Below are 21590 nucleotides of genomic sequence, written 5' to 3'. Positions count from 1 at the left end.
CGCCCCCGCGCCTGACGGGGCGGCGAGGCGGGATGAGGCGCTGGCGCGGGGGGCGCCCGGCCGAGCCCCCGCGGCGGCCCTGGGCGGCCCGGCGCTAAGCGCGGCGGCGGAGGCGGCGGCGGACGAAGACGGCGGGCCCAGCCCGCGGAGGGCAGACACGGAGCGGAGAGCGGCGCGCAGCGACGCCGCGGCGGCGCGGCGGGGCCGCGGGGTTCGGTAAGGCGCGGGCGGGCAGGCGGGCGGGCGGGCTGGCCGGGGGCGCCGCTGACGTGGGCCGCGCGGCGGGCTGGGCTGCGGGGCCTCCCAGCTTGGCCGGCACCGGTGCTTTTGGACGTGCACGTTGCGATCCGATGCCCTTGGGGGCATCTTGGATCTCTCCCGCCCCCTAGGGCGACGGAACAGCGTGCCCGCCACCTCCCGTTCTCATCCCTCGGCAAACCGGGCATTCCGACGGCCTCCGGGCCTGCTGTGGCGCTTCCCGCCCGAGGCCGAGGCCGGCGACCGCGCGCCTCCCCGGGGACCCGGCTGCTGCCAAAGGAGCCCCGGCGCGCGTGGGGACCGCGGAGGCAGCGGTCTCGGCTCACTGGGACTCCGGTAGAGTTTCCCTTCTCATCCTAATTGGTTGAAGTTGATGCTACAGTTGGACGGTAGTGGTGACTTAGTGCCTCCCTTTTTCCCTTGACTTCCCCCCCCCCCGCCACCCCCGCGTACTGCGTTTCCCATTTTGTTGACTAGAGTAAATATTTATGCTAAAGGTTTCGTGCACAGCGCACAGGACACTGTAGGGAGAAAGTCACCCGGTTTCTTACCTTTAATCTGGGACCATTTAGAATCTCACCTGCGGCCGAGGCTTAGAGAAGGTGGCTGGGAGGAGGAGGCCTTCTAAGGATGCTTGGGATGGTCTCACAGTTATCCTTTAGGAAATAGAATTCGGATAATTATAATCTTGATCCTATGTAGAATTACAGTGAAGCTGTAAACTGCTCGAGGCATTGCATGATGCTACATGGATAGCTGGGCCGTGGCATTGTTGTAAAGCATCTCTCTTTATTTTCCATTCTTTCAGAGTTTTATTTGCACAGATTGAGACCTTTTACGTGAATCTGAATGGGAAGAACTTTTCTGATACATTGGTTGCTTTTGTAAACATTGCCTTTATTTGTGTGCTTTTATTGGAAGAAGAAAAGGCAAACGGTGCCTGTAGTAGTAACTGGCTTTTCGAGTCCACAGACTGCTAGTTTGATTCAATGACTGGGTTTGTTGGGATATTTTTGAGTAACGATGTTTGTGGTTCATGAATGCGTTGTTGTCATTATTGAGTGAATTGAAGTCAGAATCCACATTTGTTCCTTGGCCTTGAGTGGGAAGGCAATAGGAGCAGCAATTGCCACAGCACATCCTCAGAGTTTTTTAAGAGTTCTACTGTATATTCTTTTTCAGGGGGTTGTTGTGAAGATGAGGTATGATGACGGTGTGGTTTCCATTTGCAGGCATGTCTGGAGTCTGATTCATCCTAGAGTTGGACATGGCGGTGATGCTTTTCAGAATAAGTAATCTGTAGCGGTGTGAGGTTGGAACTGTACTTAAGCCAGTTAATCTCTCCTTCCCGAGGTCTGTGAAGCAGTCCCTGGAATAAAGCAGCACTGTGGACAGAGGCTTGTCCAGCTGTAGCTATGGTGGCAGCCCAGATTGCTTATGATCCTGCCCGTGGAGATGGGGGGCAGGGTGACGCAGTGGGGGACAAAAGATGTATGTGGGACAGAGAGGAAGTGTTAGTTGACGAACCTTGGTCAGTTATATAACAGTTTTGTTTCCGAGGGAGAGGCTGAGAACCAGCAAGGCAGGCTCAGCTGTCATTAGAGCCTTTGATGTCGGTTTGAATTCCAGTAGTAGTTATGGTCCTTTTATTTCCTTTTCCCAACCCCACATTATTTTTCAATCACCAGAAGCTTAGCCAAGTTGGACCTAGACTTTAATGACAATACATTCATTTCTGCTTCTTTCTTTTCATCGTCTCTTTCGATGTTATACTGAAGATGGTTTTACTGTTGCTTTTTCCTCTCTGGCTGACTTTTTTCTTCGTTTCTTAAGACAAGGTCTCAGGGGTGCGAGGTTGTGCTCAAATTTGATATGTAGCTGTGGAAAAGACACATCACTAGACTCCACTTATACGGTGTTTCATGTATGCTAGGCCAGCTCTGTTCCAACGTAGCTGCATCTCCAACCCCCATTGGATGTTTTTTTTTTTCCCATCAAAATAATCCTCTTTCCAAACCGACTGGGCATATTTTGTGCATAGTATATATAGACTCACTGTTGCCTATAGATGAGTTTAATAAATGTCAGGAACTAGCAGATGTTTTCTTCATAAGACTGTAGCAAAAGGAAGATGAGATGAACTAAACATAGTATCTTTAAAGGCTAAGACTAGCATCTTTGGGAATTTTAAGGGTTTAACCAGTGAACATGTAATCTGGTATCCATGGAAGTAGTCAAGATGCAAGTGGACTTGAAGATAGGCCGTGGCTGTTCTGCTACTCAGTAACTATTCTAGTTACTTTTCTGTTGCTCTGAAACACTGGTCATCATGGAGAGGAAAAGGTTAGCCTAGCTTACACTTTACAGTCCCTAGCTGCGGGATGCCAGGACTAAAGCAGGGACTAAAGCAGAGATAGTGGGAGAATGCTGCTTAATGCCACTTCCTGGCTTGTTCGCCATGGCTTATTCATCTTCTGTTTTCTGTTTCCTTTTCCCCCACATCTTCTTTCTCTACAACCCAGAACTCCATGTCCTGTGGTGGCACTGCTTGTAGTGAGAGATACCCTCTCTCATCAGTCATTAATTAGAAAAATGACTCCACAGACATGCCTACAGGCAGGCACTTTGATGGAGGCAGTTCTTCAATTGAAGTTCACTCTTCCTAGTTGATTCTAGATAGTGTCTAGTTGACGAAATAAAACTGATCAGCCCAGTAGCTTAGTTGCATTATACTCTCCTTGGGCTCAACTGGCATCTCAGAATCTGGTTTTATTTATTTATAAAATAGGTGTGGGAAAGCTTGTGTTATCTTCTTTTTATAGTTGTGAAAGGTCAGGTGGTAGAAAGCATGTGGAAATGCTCTGTAAAACCTGCTGTGAGTGAGGCAGCGCTGTGATTACACACAAACGGTGTTAAATACAGTCCCGTCTCACCTGGCAAATTGGCTTGGCAAACTGTTTCATTAATTTGATATTTTCTTGTGGTGCTCGGGGTTGATCCCCGGGACCCATGCATACTAGGTAAATAAATGTTCTGTCTTTGAGTTTGATCCCTAGTCCTTTGCAAATATTTTAAAAGTGATTTACAGCATGTAGATAATGAACAAGGATGTTTTAGATTTCTTCCAGTTCTAAGCTTTTGTGGTACTTATTTCTGAGGCGATTCCTATGCAATAACTACAGTTTTGGATTTTTGAGAATTTTTAGTTATTCTGAGAAAGGTTAAGTTTATTGAGACCTTGGGCTTCTTTAGAGTATTCAGAATACTAAGAATTTTATAAGTAAGCATTTGTAAGTTATGAAGTTATTATATAGGGCTAGGTATGTAATGGTGGAGTGCTTGCTTGGTACGGCCAAGGCCCAGGCTTTGATCTCTAGCACTCTAAGAAGCAATTGTGTTTGTTTGTATTTATGTGTGTGTGCGCTCTTGTGGGTGTCCATGTGTATATGGCGGGCAGAGGTCAGCCTCAGGTATCATTCCACAGGAGTCGTCCATCTTGTTTCTTGAGACAGGGTCTCTAATTGCCCTGGAGCTAGTCTAGACTAGACTGACACGTCAGTTCCAGGGATCTGTCTGCCTGTCTGCACCTTCCCAGCGCTGGGATTGCACGTGCAGACTATAAGACTAACCCTTTTCCCCCCTTTTTTCAAATGTATGTTCTGGGGATCTGCACTTAGGTCCTCATGCTTGCATAGTTGGTACTTTATTGATTGAGCCATTCCTCCAGCCTCTTTGCATTATTTAGGTTGGGATTGACACAATGCAGACTACAAGCCTAAATGACTCATGAGCTAAGAGCAATTTTAAAATTTTTTAAAGGTTGAAAAATTAAAAAAAAATACCGGGAGCTGGGGATATCACTCAGTGGTTTAATTATAGAGCCCTGCTCTAGCTGTGGAAGACCTTGGGATTGATCCTTGGTGCCATAAGAAAAAGTTTTATTAGATATGGCCACGTTCATTTGTTTTACGTGCTATTGATGGCCAACTTGACATTTAATAGTAGAGCTGAGCGTTTCTGGAGGCAGTGCATCCAGCAAACTTCTAAAATCTTTAACACTGAGTCCTTTGCAGAGAAAGAACTTGACATTTTTTGCTGTAATTAGCACAGGTGTTGTTTCCTGTCACAACCTCCTGAAGTTGAAGTTCTGACTTCTGGATGACCACTAAATTTTAGTTTGGAGCCAGATAGACTTGTATCCATTTGATATTAAAAAACCTTTGGTCTTGCATAAGCTTGTATCTTGGTGATATGGGTATCTCTGTTATAAGTAGGAAATTGTCTAGTTACAGTCTACTTTAGGAAGCTATCATGGGGGTTAAATGAATGATGCTTGTCACATCTTGACACAACACTGAGTACACAGTGAGCAGTAAGTAAGTGAACATGGTGGCTGTGAGTTCTAGTCTAAAATTTTGTAATAGTTTGAGCTCAGATTATAGAGTTTTTTTTCTCCTTGAGTGTTATGCTACTTGGAATTTTATGGAGTTTTCTCTTTTACTGAAACTATTAGTTAACAACTAACAATAAATAGTTTGAACTATGTGTTATGTATTGTAATATGTATTTATTAAGTAAATATACTAGATAATTAAGAGAAAGGGGAAGATGCGTCTGTTTTTTCAGAGGTCCTGCTTCTTGATAATTTTCTAGCAATACCCTCAGGTGAATTTAAATACCACTTCTATTTTGGTATTGGCTTTTTTTTTCCTTTTAGAAAGATGTGTGAGAAAGACCTGCTTTAATTAGGCCAGGGAAGATAACTGCCCCTGTGTGTGTGCTGTACTCCAGCTCTTAGGATTTGCAGCAACATCTTTCTAACATTCTCTTTGGAATTAAAATAATAAAAATTATTTTTTTTTGCTGTTTAGAGACCTTGATATTAAACTCTTTCTCAAGTATTTGACTTAAATTATTTTACAGTTCAGAAATAGGAGGTACATCTCAAATGCTATTTTGTTTAGTTTTAATCCCAATGGAAGAGTGAGCAAGCAGAAAAAGGCCTTTGTTCTGACAGTTAAACAAAATAGAATTGGGGTCACTGTGGCTCTAGCAGTCCTGGAAATTGGGTGTTGTCTGGCCTTGTATGATCCTTAAATGAAGTGATATGAACCAGGGGAGGTAGAGGAGGTGATTAAGTTCCCTCAGTGCTCTTGATAGAACAGTGGTTTAGAGGTGGAGGGGGTCTTCCATAGTGGGTCAGCACTGTGCACCTGCTAAACTAATGGGGAACAGTTGTAGCACTTGAAAAATTGAGAAGTCTAAGGTAAGGTGACATTCTCTCTACAGATAAAAACCCAACAAAACCAGAGATTTCTTAATCTGGCAGATGAAGGTTAAACAGAAATATCCCCTGAGGGACTAAAGAGTGGGATCTGATAAAAGTAATTACAGTTTAACAGTATACCTGGACTAGGACTCTTCCTTGGTATTTTAAGGAATCCACTGTGGGATGGAGAAAATTAAGTGAGGAATGGGGTATCTGGTTTACTTTCTCACATAAAAAGCATGAACTAGGATATTCAAAGTGAATGTAATATTGTATTTTGTGGAATTACTCAGTGATTTGGCTTATGGCCATCCTCTAGCTTTTCTCCTTTCTTAAAGATTTATTTTTCATTTTTATTTATTTGTATGTGTGAACCACATTTGTGGATGCCAAAGAGGTCAGAAGAGGGCATTGCATCCCCTGTAGCTGAAGACAGAGGAGTTTATGACCCACCTGATGAGGGTTCTGGGATCTGTTAATGGGTTCCCTGGAAGAGCAATGTGAACTCTTAACGGCTAGGGCATCTCTCCAGCCTGCTAGTTTTGCTTAAATGCTGTATCCCATTAATCTTGGATCTTGTAGAGATGGTATACTTTGAAAATAAAGGTGTATTGCCACCATCAGAACATGTTAAACTAGATTCAGGTTGTCTGTAAGCATATGCTGGGTGATAACTGCAGTAGATATTCCATTCAGTTGTCTGAAGTAGTAAGATCTTTATTTTTTTGTAGCCCAACCTTTATCCTGGGTAGGTCACCTGACTGTGCTCCTGTTTCTCTTTTCATTGCAAAAGTAGATGGTCAAAGGATTCTGCCAATAAACATTTTTAGTGCTTTAAAGAATATATCATTTAAACTCAGTAATTACCCAGAGTATTAAACACTGACTGCCCCTCCTAATGAAGCAACTTTTACAGGTTCAAAGGAGTTTTGAACCTAAAGCTGGAGAACCGAGGCATTTATTTTGACCCTGCTGTGAGCAGTTTGTGACCTTGAATATATGGTTTGTCTCTCAGATTCATTTTCTTCAGATACAAATTGAGAGATCAGATTGGAGGTTGCTGAGGTCCTTTTTTGATCCAAAATTCTTCACCCCCCCCCCATTGTGGGGAATGCTGGGGATTGATCTATGCTCCCGGTTCCTGTGTGTCAACAGTTTTTGATTCTGTCAATTTTTTTTTTTTAAAATTAAGTGAGGACCTTTATCTTATCTTGCCCATTTTCTGTTGGCTGTTCCAAGGGGAACCTGACAGGTTATATCTTGCTGTCCCTGCAGTCCTTCACATTCAGTAGTTGTCTTCACCTCAGAATGAGGAAAACCATCTCTCGCTTATCAGTAGCTATCAAGTACACCTACAGATTTTTGTATGTTGCTTCTACAGTGAAAAGTAGAGAAGAAAGAAGGTGTCTTGGTCTCTGCTCTAGGAAGCTTTGTTAGGAGGAGCATTCAAAAACACAAGAAGGAAGACAATGGAATGAGGCTGTTTTGTGGCCTGCCTTCTTGAACATGTGCAGATGAGCTCTATTAACTCCTTCCAATTCTGAAATTTGGTTACTTTCTTCTTGGCCCAGAAATAACAGCTCTGAATGAATCTATTAATATTTAAATGAGAATTACTTAGTCCAGGCCATATTAGATGGAATTTGCTTTTTTAAGTTTTTTTTTATTTATTAATTCTTCAAGTTTCTATTACTGTGAAGAGACACCATGACCGTGGCAACTTTTATAAAGGAAAGGATTTAATTGGGGCTGGCTTACAGTTCAGAGGTTTAGTCCATTATTTAGTCATGGTGGGAAGCATGGTGGCATGCAGGCCAACATGGTGTTGGAGAAGGAGCTGAGATCCACATGAGACAGGAAGAGAGTGAGACACACTAGGCCTGATTTGAGCTCAAAGCCTCCCCAAAGTGACATACTTCCTCCAACAAGGCCACACCTCCTAATAGTGCTAGTCCCTCCGAGTGTATGGGGACATTTTCATTCAAACTACCACATTTCTTTACTCTTGTGTGGCATTTGTGACCACCTGTGTGCATCCAGGGGCTAGAGGAGGACTTTAGGTATTTACCTCTGTTGTTCTCTGTCTTATTCCTTGTGACAGGGTCTCTCACTATCCATGAAACTTGTCATTTTGGCTAGGCTTCCTAGCCAGCAAACTTGAAGAATCTACCCATCTTTGTTAGAGCTGGGGTTTCAGGCACCTGTACGTGGGCGCTAGGCATTTGAACTCAGGTCTTTATGCTTACACCATAACTATTCTTACCTAAGGAGTTTTCTCCCCAGCCCTAGAAATTACCTATTTTACATACTTTAATTTACTAGAAGTACATGGAAGGGGCAGCCTTCCTTCTGAAAAGGCAGCCGTGTGAGAAGTGACAGAGCAAAAGGATCCTGTTCCTGACACAGTTTAAACCACAGATTTTACCTTCTTGGCTTTCATTTGCTCTTCTTTCTTTCTTATTTTTACCATTCTTTCTTTCCTGGCCTATCTCTTTTAGGCACACATGAGTATGTTACTGGCAAGTTTGGTAACTAATTGTTTTCTAGATGCTATTCCTACAGCTTTCCTCAGGTTTTAGCTTGACACGTATCTGTCCAGCTAGTAACTACATTTTGTAGCCTTTTTCTGACCGCTAGGCATGGATATGTGTCTCAGTTCTGGCTAAATGGATGTGAACAGAAGTGGTATGTGTGATATCTAGGTAATAGCCTTAACAGAGGAAGCTAATTACCTTCTACTTCCTCCTATTCCTTTTTGTGGATGAGAATGTAGCATGTTAACACAGAGCTATTAGTGTGGACATACTATTCAACCTTGCAGCCGAGAGCTTTGCCTTTGAGGGCAGTGGATACATATTATAGGTCCTTGATAATTTTTGCAGTAGAACCATGGCCTAGCTTGGGACTGCTCGTTTTTCTTAGGTGGACAGTTTGAGAGGAATAATATTTTTCCTTCCAGTCATTGTTATCTTAATTGAGTAAGTCACTTGCTTTAAACCACCTTTGCTTTTACCTTAGCCTTTCTTCTGCTGCCCAATTACTTTGTTCTTTTTGAAGCAGAAATTTTGAAGAGTTGTTTACATTTATTGTTTCTCCTTTCTTCCTGGATTTTCTTTAGCTTGATTTATTCATACTCTTCTCCCACCATTCCACTGATATTGTGATTTTTTTTTTAAAAATACACTTTAGTCTGTCTATGTAGATCAGTTGATAGAGTGCTTGCCCAGTATACATAAAGCCCTGGATTAGATCCCCAATGTCAAACAGCCTGTACCTAAGTGGCACATACCTCTGATCCCAGCATTCAGAAGGGGGAGGAAGGAAGATCTGGAGTTAGAGTTCATCCTTGGCTTCATAGCTAGTTTGAAGGCAGGCTGGTACGTATGAGATCTTGAATCTCTCTCTCTCTCTCTCTCTCTCTCTCTCTCTCTCTCTCTCTGCTTACCTACCTACCTATACCTACCTGTACACACAAGCACACACACACACGCACATACATACAAAGGCATGCCAGGTTTGGTAGCATACATCTACAAATCTAGCACTTGGCAAGCAGAGGCAGGAGGATCAGAAGTTCAAGGTTAGCCTCAGATACATAGTCTGTTCAAAGCTAGCCTGGATTACATAAGAGCATATTCTTTTTTTTTTTCCTTTTTGCCAGATAGGGTGTCACGGTGTCACGCATCTATAATCATAACATCCAGAAGTCAGAGAAAATGATTGTCACAAGTTTGAGCCCTGCTTGTTCTAATGATTTCCAGGACAACCAGAGCTACAAAAGGAGATTTTATTTCAACAAAATATTAAAAAAGGATTTTTAATCAGTTATTTATTTTTCAGTCCTGTGAATGAAAGCCAGACCATATACATAAAAGGCAAGAACTCTCCCACAGGTCTACATCCCCAGGCCTTGAAATTGGTATTTTGCAATCAGGTGTACCTTACCTGCATCTTGTTGATATTTCACTCTGGCTGTGTCCCGCAGCCACATTTTGTTTTTTCTATGTCCTTTTCTGTCATCTTATTCCTGCTTGAAAATTTGAAATGACTTTGGTTCTCAGGTGACTCACCCATTTTCATGGTTTAGAGGTCACTCGAGTTACATTCTGATCTCTTCTCCCTTAGGGTTTCTATGGTTCTGAAGAAACACCTTAACTGTGCAACTCTTATAAAGGAAAGCACTTAACTGGGTCTGGTTTATAGGTTCAGAGGTTTAGTCCATTATTGTCCTGGGAACACAAGCAGACCTGGTATCAAAGAAGTAGCTGAGAGTTCTGTATCTGGATCCACAGGCAGCTGGAAGAGAGAATGATACTGGGCCTGGTTTGGGCATTTGAAACCTCAAAGCTTGCCACTAGTGACACATTTCCTCTAACAAAGCCACACCTTCTAATAATGCCACTCCCTATGAGCTTATGGGGGCCATTTTCATTCAGACCACCATACCACTTGAGTTCATGTCTCTCCCTAAATTTCTGATGGATTCCTCTGAGGAGAGCATGGACAAAACAAGACTGTAGGTTCCTTTGTTTTACTTCTCCCTTCATGTCTTCCCTGTCTCAGTAGGTTGCACCATCAGCCATGCACTGTGAAGACCAAAACCCCTGGAGTCACCTTTGACCTTTTCTCTTTTTCTCATATTAAGACTCACCAAGCTCAGCCATCACAGTATAGTCTGTCTGGTCCTGACTCCATCTTAATTTTCTTTCACTGTTTACAATGTAGGCCAAGCTACTTTCTCTGCTGGAAACCTGCCAACAGTTTCTCTGCCTCTGCTCTGGACTCTGTCCTCCTTACATTCCTCATCACAGGGGCCAAAGTAATGATAAATGTTAGTCAGATCTTAACACTCTTACTTTGAATGGTTCCAGTACACTTAGTACAGAAGGCAAACCCTAACATTTTAACACAGAAGCAAAACCTTTAGCCTGACCTGTGTCAGTGGTTATCTACCCAGGAAGGTTTTGCCCATAAGGAACATTATGTAGTGTTTAGGGACAGATTGGCAATTGTGATTGACATCTAGCAGGATTGAGGCCTGGATCTGCTAAGCATCCTACAGTATACAGAATAATTTCAGTAATGACATACTCTAGTCCAGCATTTCTATGCACATCCTCTGATCCCTAGCTTCTTCCTCGATTTTCTCCTGGTCATTATACTGAATTCACAATGATTTTCCTCCTTTTTTTTTAAAGGCTATTTATTATATAGTTTGTCAATTTGTCAATAAGTCCACTTAATGAAGCTGGGGATAGACTCTAAGTATTACACATGCTAGGCAAGCACTCTACCACTAAGCCATGTAGACAGATTTTTAGGTTCTTAGCAAATCTGAGTAAGTGGTAAAAGTGTCCCATACAAATTTCCTGACTCCCCTGTCTCCCATCTCCATTATTAACAGCTCTGGTGTGGTTGCATTTATTAAAGCTGGTGAACTCATACCAACACATCATCCAAAAGTCCAGGGCTTATTGGTACACAAATGGTAATGAATGATGTATTCACACTTTTACCATACAGAATAGTACCACTGCTGTTAAAGTCCTCTTGTGTCTGCATGCTCAACTGCATATTTATCTCTCCCTAATAGCTGCATGTCTTTTTACTGTTTTCACAGTTTTGACTTTTCCAAAATGTTTTATAGTTAGAATTATGTACAGTGTAGCCTCACCATCCTTTCTTTCTTCAGTAGAGTATTTGTGTGTATGCTCACATGGTATATCTGTTGTATGCTCATGTGTATGTGCATGGGTTTGTGTACCTGTGCATATGTATAAATGGCAGAGGAGAGTATTGGGTTGTTGTGTTATTCTCCACCGTATTCCTTTGAGACAGGGTCTCACTGAATCTGGAACGAAGCTGGCAGCTAAGAAACTTCAAGAATACTGCTGTCTTTGCCTCTCACGGCACTGAGGTTATAGACCTATGTGTGGCCATGCCCAACATTTATTTATTTATTTATTGAAGAATGTGGGTGCTGACATACAAACCCAAATCCTTACACTTGTGTAGTAAATACTCTTCACCGTTGGATCGTATTTCCAGCTCTAATGTAGCCTTTTCTTTCTTTTTATTTCTTTAAATTTATTTTATGTGCATTGGTGTTTTGCCTACATGTTAAGTCTGTGTGAAAGTGTTGGATCCTGGAATCACAGGCAGTTGTGAGTTGCGATGTGGGTGCTGGGAATTGAACTCTGGCCCTCTGAAAGAACAGCCAGTGCTCTTAACCACAGAGCCATCTCTCCAGCCTAATGGAGCCTTTTTATACTGGCTTCTTTTATTTAGTAATGTATTTAAGATTCTTACATGTATTTTTGTGGCTTGGTAGTTCATTTCTTTTTAGCAATGAATAATACTCCATTGTTTGCATGCACCACAATTCATTTATGCATTCCTTTGCTAAAGGATAATTTGGTTGCTTCCAAGATTTGGTGATTGTGAATAAAGCTGCTATAAACACCCATATGCAGGTTTTATGTAGATCTATTTTCAGCTCTGTTTTGAGCAATGCCAAAAAGCATAGTTGATAGGATCATCCGGTACGAGTATGTTTAGTCCTGCAAGATCTTCCTTCATAAGTGGCCATACTATTTTACATTTCCTCTAGCAGTGGATGGGGATCCCTATTGTATATCTGTGTCAGCATTTGGTGGTGTCACCCTAATTTATTTTTGCTATTGCAAAATACGTGGATGATATTCATTTTTCCTACTGCAGCAAACACATATACTTTCTTAGGTATGTTTGCTTGCTATTCTCTTTGATTAAAATGTGCTGTTTTCAAGAGCTAGGATCATGGGGCCCTAGATTCAATCCTTAGAACAAAAAATAAAATAAAATAAGCCACCCCACCCAGATCAGTTAATGTCTGCTTTCTTCTCCACCAGAGAGGCCATTGTAATTACCTGTGTTTAGCAACCACCTCCATCTTATGTTCTTTTATCTCATCTCATTTTATCTTTTTCATATTATTTTTATTTGATTATAGATTTAGTTTGCAATCATTTTCTCCATAAGCTCAAAGAACACGGGTTTGTTTTCTGATGAGAGAGGGTAGAATTTAAAACAGGCCTTCACTTTGTAGTCCAGGCTAGCCTGAATTTCCTTATGTAGCCCAGGTTAATTTTGTGATCCTCTAGTGTCCTCCTTTAAAGTGCAGGGAGATTATAGGTTTGAACCATCATGCCTGGTTTACAGCTTCCTCAGATAAATTTGTGTGTGTGTGTGTGTGTGTGTGTGTGTGTGTGTGTGTGAGAGAGAGAGAGAGAGAGAGAGAGAGAGAGAGAGAAAATGTGCAAATTGAGGGTAGAGGTCTATGATTGGTGTCTTTTCTGCCACTCTCTACCATATTCTTTTTTTGAGATAGAGTTTCTCCGTGAACTTGGAGCTTAAACAGGCACACTCTGTCATGTGTTTTTAATGTATGTTAAGGTTCCAAACTTAGGTCCTTGAGTCTGCATAGCAGATACTTTATTTCTACTGAGCAATTTTTCCAGCCTACCAGATCAGATTTATTTTTATTTATAAAAAAGAATTTATTTTTACTTAAGTGTATGTGTTGTCTGCATGTATGCATATGCACCAATTGCATGCCTGGTGCACACAGAGGTCAGAAGAGGGCAGGAGATCCCCTGGAACTGTAGTTAAGAATACTTGTGAGCCATCATGCAGATGCTGGGAATTGAATCTGGGTTCTCTGCAAGAGCAACAAGTGTTCTTAACTAGTGAACCATCTCCCCAGTTTCCCCTCGCTCAATCTTTTAAAAATGTTAAAAACATTTTTTTTTTTAAAAAAAAACCCAACCAAGCAAACCTTCTTTCTCTTACGTTAGAACACAGTTTCCTGCATTTCCACTATTACATAGGTCTGCTTAGTTTTCATGGGCTAGCTCTTTAGCTGACGGAAGATGACTCTTTTGTCTTCTTAGTAGCCTTTTCCATTTCTAGGCTAAGTGTATATTTTTCTTCAGTTATTCCTTATGTAACAGTGTTTTTAGACCTGCTTCTAGATCCATACCTAACATTTTGGGGGAAGTCTTCTTGCTAAATGTCTAAAATCTGAAGTTATAAATCAAACCAACAGAGAAAGGAGTCCCATTGTCTGCCTTACAGTGATTTGGATCAGTCTTAGAGATTAAGAGATTGAGAAGTTCTGCTTGAGAACATGGTGCAGTACAGGTAACTAGTCTCTTCCCTGACACCTTCTCTCCACTAGCCTCCTGTGCCAGTGATACGTACATGGTGTGAGCACTACAGCCCGAACTCACGCAGCAGCACTTTGTCAGCCTTTGGTCTAGGGCTGTACATAATGGTACCCTTGAGAGAATTAGCTCAAGGAAGAGGCCTGGGCACACACTGGCAGCAGGAGTGGCTTTCTGGGGTCTTAGTTAAGGAGAAGGCATGTAGGTTGCTTACGGACACATTCTGTAGGTCCTAAGAACTGGCCCCATAGGAGTGTAGCCAGAGGAAGGGCTGGTACATTTTTTTTTTTTTCAGGCAGGGTTTTTCTCTGTATCCCTGGGTCTCCTGGAACTCCCCGTGTAGACCAGCTGGCCTTGAACTCAGATCTGTCTGCCTCTGGCTCCTGAGTGCTGGGATTAAAGACATGTGCTACCACTCACAGCTTGGTATAAGGCTTTTTAAAGCCTGAGGCCCAGGACAGGAGTCCTAGTTGATTAGGTTCAAGGTGTTGTAGATCTGTCCTAGTTAGACTGTGGACTTTATCTTGTTTGCTGGAGTCATTTACTAGGGAGTGCCCCCAGTTGGACTTGGGGCTTTACTGAAAGTGTTGTAACTGGTGGGCCAAGTCTTGTACTGAGTGTGCACAGATGGGTCAGAAATAATGATTCCCTGGTCTTCAGAGAGGACTGGCAGGACAGATGAGCAGGAACTAGGTTGATCATATTTGGGCTCCAGTGGCATGACCCATTTACCCCAGGGTTCTTGCACCAGTACTGTCATTTCTGTTATGTATTGTAAGATGTAAAAGGCTGGGAAACCTTCCTTCCCTTCAGACTGCTATGTGACCGTACAAGTCTCAAAATACCAGGGATTTTATGTACAGCCTTAAAGGCATTCTAAAGGAATCTTTTGTGTGTGTGACACTTGACAATGTTAGTGCTGTCAAAGTGTTTTTTTTTTTTTATTCTTCTCCTTATTAATGAGGAAATAAATCAGGTTAAGTGACTTGTCTAGCAACACATTCTCACTCAAGTAGGCCAGCTGAAACTGGAACTCGATTCCTTCGACTCTTTTTTTGGTAGTCTCTCTACTAACCCAGATAGTGGTCCTTACATCCCCCCATCACCTCCAGATTTAGGGCATTCTGCCAGTTCTTTTCCTCCTTCTCCTCCTCTCTCTTTCTCTTTTTTAGAACATTGCTATCCTAATTTTCATTATATAGTCACTTTGTATTTTGGCCCGAATATAAAGTTTACTTAATATATCATAAATTATTTTTTATGAAATTGACAGTTAATCTAACATCTTGAATCTTGACACTATATGTTAACAATATTAATTGTTCTCTTTCTTAGATTGGTTTTGTATTTGGTTATTATAGTAATATTTGCCTGAAATGGTCAGTTTTGAAAACTTTATTAATTCTTTGTGGATTTAATATTATACATCCTAGTCCCATACATCTCCCAGTCCCTTTGTATCTGCCCTCTGCCCTTGCAACCTCTGCCCCAAAATACAATTATAGAAGATTTAAAAGAAAAAAAAATATTGTCATGGAAGCTGTAGTGTGACACAGTGAGTCACACAGGGTACTCTTTAGTCCATAAATTTTTACTTGCAAGTGTTCATTGCAATAAGTCATTGGTCTGGTTCTAGGTCTTTGGCTCTTGCTACACTATTGATACTGGGTTCTCACTGGGAGTCCTTTTGGATATTCTGTTATTATTCTGTGGCATGGAGATTCTGCAGCTTTGGATCTGCAGGACTGGATTCTTTACATGATCCAGCAGATCATAGATGGGGTAGATGTTGGTGTGGGCCAACTCATAGCCCTGGTGCTGGGTCTGGGTGGTAGCTAGGTTGGTCAGCCTGCCAGCTCTCCTGCATCCTCAACGCCAGAGTGAGCTCTCCAGCACTGCCCTGGCTAGTTCACCCTATGCAGTAGGCAAGAAGGGGCATGGCTAGTTTGCCTGCTCTCACATTGTCATGACCAGCTCACCCACAACTCACACTGCCAGGACCAGCTCTACTGTGCTGCTCAGGTGAGGTGCAGGGCCCACTCCCCAGTGCTGCAGCTGATGACGGGGGTGGGGGGCAGGGCCAGCTCTCCTGCTTTCATGCCCCTGCCCCCAGGGCAGCTCTCTCCCCTGCTATAGGTGGTGATGGGGGCATCCTTTCCTTGCCCATGCCACCACATGGCAGTCAAAGGGGTCAGGACTAGATCTCCTACTCTCATGCTCTCAGGGCTGGCTCACCCATGCCCTGTCAACAGGGTCAGCTCTATTATGCTTCCCAGGTGAAATTCAGGGCCTGCTCTCTCAAGTGTTGCAGCTGGTGAGGGACAGGACCAGCTGTCCCACTCTTATGACCCCAGGGCCAGCTGGCCTATTGCAGGTGGTGAGGGGCAAAGGGTGGGGGGGCGCATCTCTCTATGAAATGGTCATTCTAAAGTATTTATGAAAAATTAAAATACATTAAGGAAAAAATACATTAAAGTAAAAAAACATGTAATATATTTTCATAAAACTAGTTTTAAAGTGCTAACCCCAAAATATAAATTTATTTTTCCTTTTCACTGAGTGCATACTTTTATTGATCCTTACAGATGTCGTTTTATTCAGACTTTACAACAGTCTTGGTGGTGGTGTCATTCAAAGAAACATGGTTAACTAATTTTAGCTTGCTCTGCTAGGGTGAGGGTAGATTCAGAACATAGGGCTGGGGTCAGCTGATTTGAAGTGTGGGTTTTTCTCAGCACTACTTTGCAAACCATGTGATTTTATAAATACTGAATTTGGCCTGGGAAAGGAATGTCTTCCAGATTTGTTTTTACATTTGGAGAAATTAATTCTCTAGCATACTGAACAAGCAGAGAAACCTCCCCTGCTTACCTGTCAAAGAACTATCTGGAATGAAATGTCAGTTGTGCCAAGGTTCAGAAACTGCTGAGAATTTTTGGGTAGTCAGCACATCTCTGCCCACCTTCCCTTTCATGGCTTGGACAGGGTGATAGGCAGTAGAATGTTAGCTTCAGCTTTGTGGGGTAAATCCAAGAGTCTTTCATGTGTGTTAGGCAAGTTCTCTACCAATGAACTACATCTTTGGCAAAAAACCGGAGACAATGTTAAAGGTTTTTATAAGCAGTGAATGCTAGGCCTTTTATGTTTTAATGCTTACTTTTTTATAATTTTAATGGGAAAAGTTGACTTGAAACGTGTATTTGAACTGGTTTTTGTCGATTGCCTTGGTAATCTTCTATGAGAACGGATTTACCTGGAGCATAGGCAGTTTAGCAATGCCCCTCACCCACAGCATCTATTAACTGCCAGTAGCTCCTTAGTTAGGGATGGAGCCCATGAACCTCTCCCACACGTGTGTTAGAATGTGGATTGGCTAGGTCTTATGTCTTGTGACTGCAAAGTATCCACAGTGGATTCCTGAGTACAGTAGCTGTGTGTGTGCACAGGACAATATTTCATACCACTCCTTCCGGTCCTTTGCCCTCTTCAGCAGTGTTCCCAGAGCCTTGGAGAGCAGGGGAGGAGAGCAGGGGAGAGGAGCGGGATCTAGATGGGTTTAGGAACTGAGCACTCAGTTGTTTCTTAGCACTTTGACTAGTTAAGAGTCTCTGCAGTAGCTGCTGCCTATGAGGAGAGAGGCTTCTCTGATTGAGATTGAGAACAGCACGGATCTGTGGTATGAAAGTATATATTTAGAAGACAGTTGACAACATGTCAACAGTAGTAGGTTCCTTTTAGGTCTTACATCCTCTCCAGCTTTTGACCAGATTTGCAGTAATGGGTATGATTTCCCTCTTATGGAACCAGCCTCAGATCCAATTAGAAATTGATTGGCTATCCCCATAACAACCATGCCACTACTTCCTAGTGGGTATATCATACCTGTTAGATTGGTGTTGTGACACACAGGGTCCACAGCTAGGTATAACCATTGATGATTCCCCCCTCTTCTGGAGTCCTGATCGTACAGGTCATTTCCAGCTGGATTTCTCTGTATCCTGGGACTCAAGCGTGTAGTGACTTCACAATAGGCCTTTACCATCTGGTTTAGTAAATAACCCAGAGCAGAGGCAACAGCCTATGTTATTTTTAGGTTTCTAGGGGCTTCCCTGATCAACAGCTCATAAAGAGGTACCCTGTAGCTGGCAGTGGTTCAACATTGAATTAAAAATATTTTATATGTACGAGTGTTTTGCCTGTATGTTTGTCTGTATATCTTGAGCATGTGTGGTCCCTGCAGAGGCTAGATAAAGACATTAGATCCCTTGGAACTGGAGTTACAGTTGAGTGCTGCTGTGGGTGCTGGGAAGGTAATTCAGGTCCCCGGAAGAGCAGCTGTTGAGCCATCTCCACAGCCCCCTAGTTCAGTTTTTTTTTTTGTCTTGTTTTTTTGAGTAGGGTTTCTGTACATAGTCCTGACTGTCCTGGAATTCACTCTGTAGACCAGGCTGTTCTTAGACTCAGAGAACTGCCTGCCTATGCCGCCTGAATGCTGGGTTAAAGGCGTGGGCCACCACTGCCTAGCAATATTTTTAACAGGAGTGTCCTGTTTCCCACTGTTTCTGAGTTGAAGGCATGACCAGAGCTTCCTCTTTATTTTCAATGCTTTCTCCAGGCTTAATATTATGTCTCCTTGATCTGGATAACCACATCTACCTCCATAAATTTCAGTTTTATTGTGTCGGTCTAAGCAGTCAAAAGTCATTGTAATTATCCAGGTGTGTACACCCCTTAGTAAGCTCTAGTTTCCAAGAGAACCTTTTAAAAGATATCCACCATGATTCAAGACTCCGTTTTATTGAATAAGAAGTTAATAGCTGTAGTAGTTCTTGTTATTGGTAATTTAATTATTATTAAGAGACTAGGAACCCTTCATAGCCCCTCTTAGAAGTTACTTGGTTTATTCCTCACAAATACCTTGTGGAGTAGTCCCCTGCTGTGTGTTTTTTTTTAAAGATTTATTTACTATGTATACAACACTCTGCCTCCATGCATGCCCACAAGCCAGAGGAGGGCGCCAGATCCCATCACAGATGGCCGTGAGCCACCATGTGGTTGCTGGGAACCGAACTCAGGACCTCTGGAAGACCAGCCTGTGCTCCCAACCACTGAGCCATCTCTCCAGCCCCCCTGCTGTGTGTTTTTGTGTAAGATGTACACAGTATAGAATTTCCTATCCAGTATGTTGAGGTGCACTGTGGTAGTGTTAAGTGTCTTCACAGTATAGCACAACTGAGCTCTGGGGGGTTTCTTCTTACTTTCCTTAAGTGTTCTTACAACACAAGAGCTGGAGATGCCTCTGTGACTGTCAGAAAGACTTCCGTACAGCATTGCTGGTGACATAGTAATTGCCTGCTAAATAATTTCGAATATTTAAGATTGTTTTATTAATTTTCTTAAAGTCATTTAGTGAGACATTTAAATTGAAAATTGCCTTGATTAAGAGAACCAGTTTACTTGAGCTGTTTGCTCTGAGTAGGAAGCAATTTTCCGTATATTTATTTTCTCAACAGTATTTCCTGAAAACTGATAAGTTTTTCCTACTTGCTGAGCCTGGGAGAGAGTTGGAGGTGAAAGAAAACTCTTTATTATTGGCTTTATTCTTTCAGTGTTTCTGTGTAAGCATGTGAGGAGCAGGCTTCTTCTGTGGAGAAGCCATCTATTGTAACTGGAGCTTTGCTTTTGTAGGACAGCCTCTTCAGAAACAGGAAGGGAAGTCTGAACTGGAGCAGAATTTCTGAAAATCCTTCATTTTACTTTTAACTAATTCAGTGACACCAAAATATTTGGCTATTCCTACTACTTTTGGACTATGGATTGTAGGAGAAGCAGAAAACACTCTGTTCAGTGACTTTATAAAAGTGACAACAGTTTGTAGATTCTCTTTGGTCACCGACAGTCCTGCTCCCGCCTCACAGAGTTTCTCTGTATGTCTTGGAAGTCTCTCTGTAGACCAGGCTAACTTTAACCTCATATACCTGCCTCCCTCTGTTTCCCAAGTGTTGGGATTAAAGGAGTGTGCCAACATGCCTGGTTCTTTGTTACTGAATTTTATGCCATAAAATCTTGGATAACTTTCCCGTTTTACTTTAGTTTTTAAAAAATTCCTAAAAGTTTTTTAGCATGATTCAATTTCAGCAATGTTTCTGTGACCTTTGCTGTTGTGATCTTTGTGTCCCTCTTTCGGAGCTTTCAGCTGTTTCTCTCTTCACTTTATGCTCATTAAGATCAAAAAATTATAAATGATTGGGCTCATTTTCTCAGTGGATTGCAGTATTTCCCACATTGCTGGTGTCTTAGTAAGTTTTGAATAGTATTTTCATCCTTGTAGAGTGTTTGCCTTGGTTAGGTAGGAGGTGTGGAAAGTTTTCTGTGACCAAGTGGTCCTAAGTTTGTGCTTGCAAAGCTTTTTCTTCTTTAATGCCATGGTTCAGTTCTTTGGTGTTTCTTCAGAGTTTACAGGGTGGTTGTACAAAAAAAAACCAAAAAAAAAAAAAAACCTTTCAAAGATGCTCAGGTAACCTGTGCTTTATCACTGCCTAATTTTTGGGAGTAATTTTTAGATTAACTATCCAGTGATAATAAAGTAGATTTGGAGTTCCTAGTAGCATGTTAAAGTAATAGTAATTTACTTAAAAATATGCAGTTTAGTCATTTTAAGCAGTTCTTATTAAAGTATATAAAGAAAGCCAACATTACTTTTATGTTTTAAGTATATTATTCTAAATAATGTACATATTGGTTATAAAAGCTGATTGTTTTAGACTTTTATTTGTTGCAAATAAAGTTAATAACTTTAAGATTTCTTCTTTTGTCTGTCCATCCTTCCTTTCTTCCTTTCTTTCTCTTTCCTTTTTTTGAATTTTTTTGAGTCAAGAGTCTCACTATGTGGTCCTGCCTATCCTAGAACTCACTCTGCATACCAGGCTGGCTTTGAACTCACAGAGATCCACCTGCTTCTGCCTCTGCCTCACCAGTGCTGAGATTAAAGGCATGGTCTACTTTAATTTTAAGATTTAAACTTTAAATGTAACATAAGATTTATATATCATAGTATAAAGGTCCATAATACATTTCAATATTTTATGTATAATTGAATAAAGTAACATGGATAAGAAAAACCTCAGAGAAATGAAGCTAAAAAATATCTCAAAACAGTGCTATATGACATATGATAATTATCAGAAGAAATCATAAAGCCATTTGGGCCAATGATTGTGTTTGACTAGAATTAATATTACTTTATACCCAGGTAAATAAATGACTTCCTTTCACAAAAGAAACGTGATAACTCAGAGTTGAAGTAACCTGACTTGTGCAGGTTTCAGATGTAACTCAGGCTGCAGTTGCTATAGCCCATTTCACTGAAGGAATGGGGACAACAGTTTGTTTGTAACAACCATGGAACTGAGTACAAAGAAGCCAGTGACCTCTGGACTTCTGTGGCTGTGCATATGAAGGAGGAATTGTTTGAAGATGAGAAAAGCTGCCAGTAGACTTGGGATATTCTTTCTCCTTGTTTTCTGCAGAATTGTTTAATGGTCCTACTCCAGAAAAACAAAACACCAAGAAAGTCTCATTGGAAGAAATTACTACGCTCTCAGAAGAATCTTGGGTCTGAAAAGCAAAATATAATTAGATATTCGTATCCTAAAGTGATAGTCATTAAAAACATTGCTTCTCTGTAAAATGGCAGCGTTAACTGTTGCTGTTTCATACACTAAGAAGGATGGTGCGTGCCTGTGGCTTCTTCCTCAGCAGTTCTTGTTATGCTCCTGTTTACAGCTGTCTTCCAGCTCCAGTGGTTGAGAAGTCCTGAATCTGGGTCATGCTAATTCCTTGGCTTGCTTTTTACATCA

General features: G+C 41.7%; 1 protein-coding gene across 2 annotated transcripts in view; it reads left to right on the top strand.

Moving 5' to 3' along the window:
- Positions 1-21590, top strand: part of Arhgap32 (Rho GTPase activating protein 32) — a 248548-nt gene that overhangs the window by 15317 nt on the left and 211641 nt on the right. Inside the window, exon 1 of one of the 2 annotated variants that reach the window (XM_087905737.1) lies at positions 87-216. The exons of the other annotated variant lie outside the window; for it this stretch is intronic. The gene's annotated coding sequence lies outside the window, so the exon portion shown is untranslated. Of the gene's footprint in view, positions 1-86; positions 217-21590 lie in introns of those variants that run through there. 2 annotated transcript variants of the gene reach the window in all.

Source organism: Myodes glareolus, chromosome 4 (genome assembly GCF_982192425.1).
Source record: "Myodes glareolus chromosome 4, mMyoGla1.1, whole genome shotgun sequence".
NCBI lineage: Eukaryota > Metazoa > Chordata > Mammalia > Rodentia > Cricetidae > Myodes > Myodes glareolus.
This window is presented reverse-complemented; position numbering and strand designations above follow the sequence as displayed.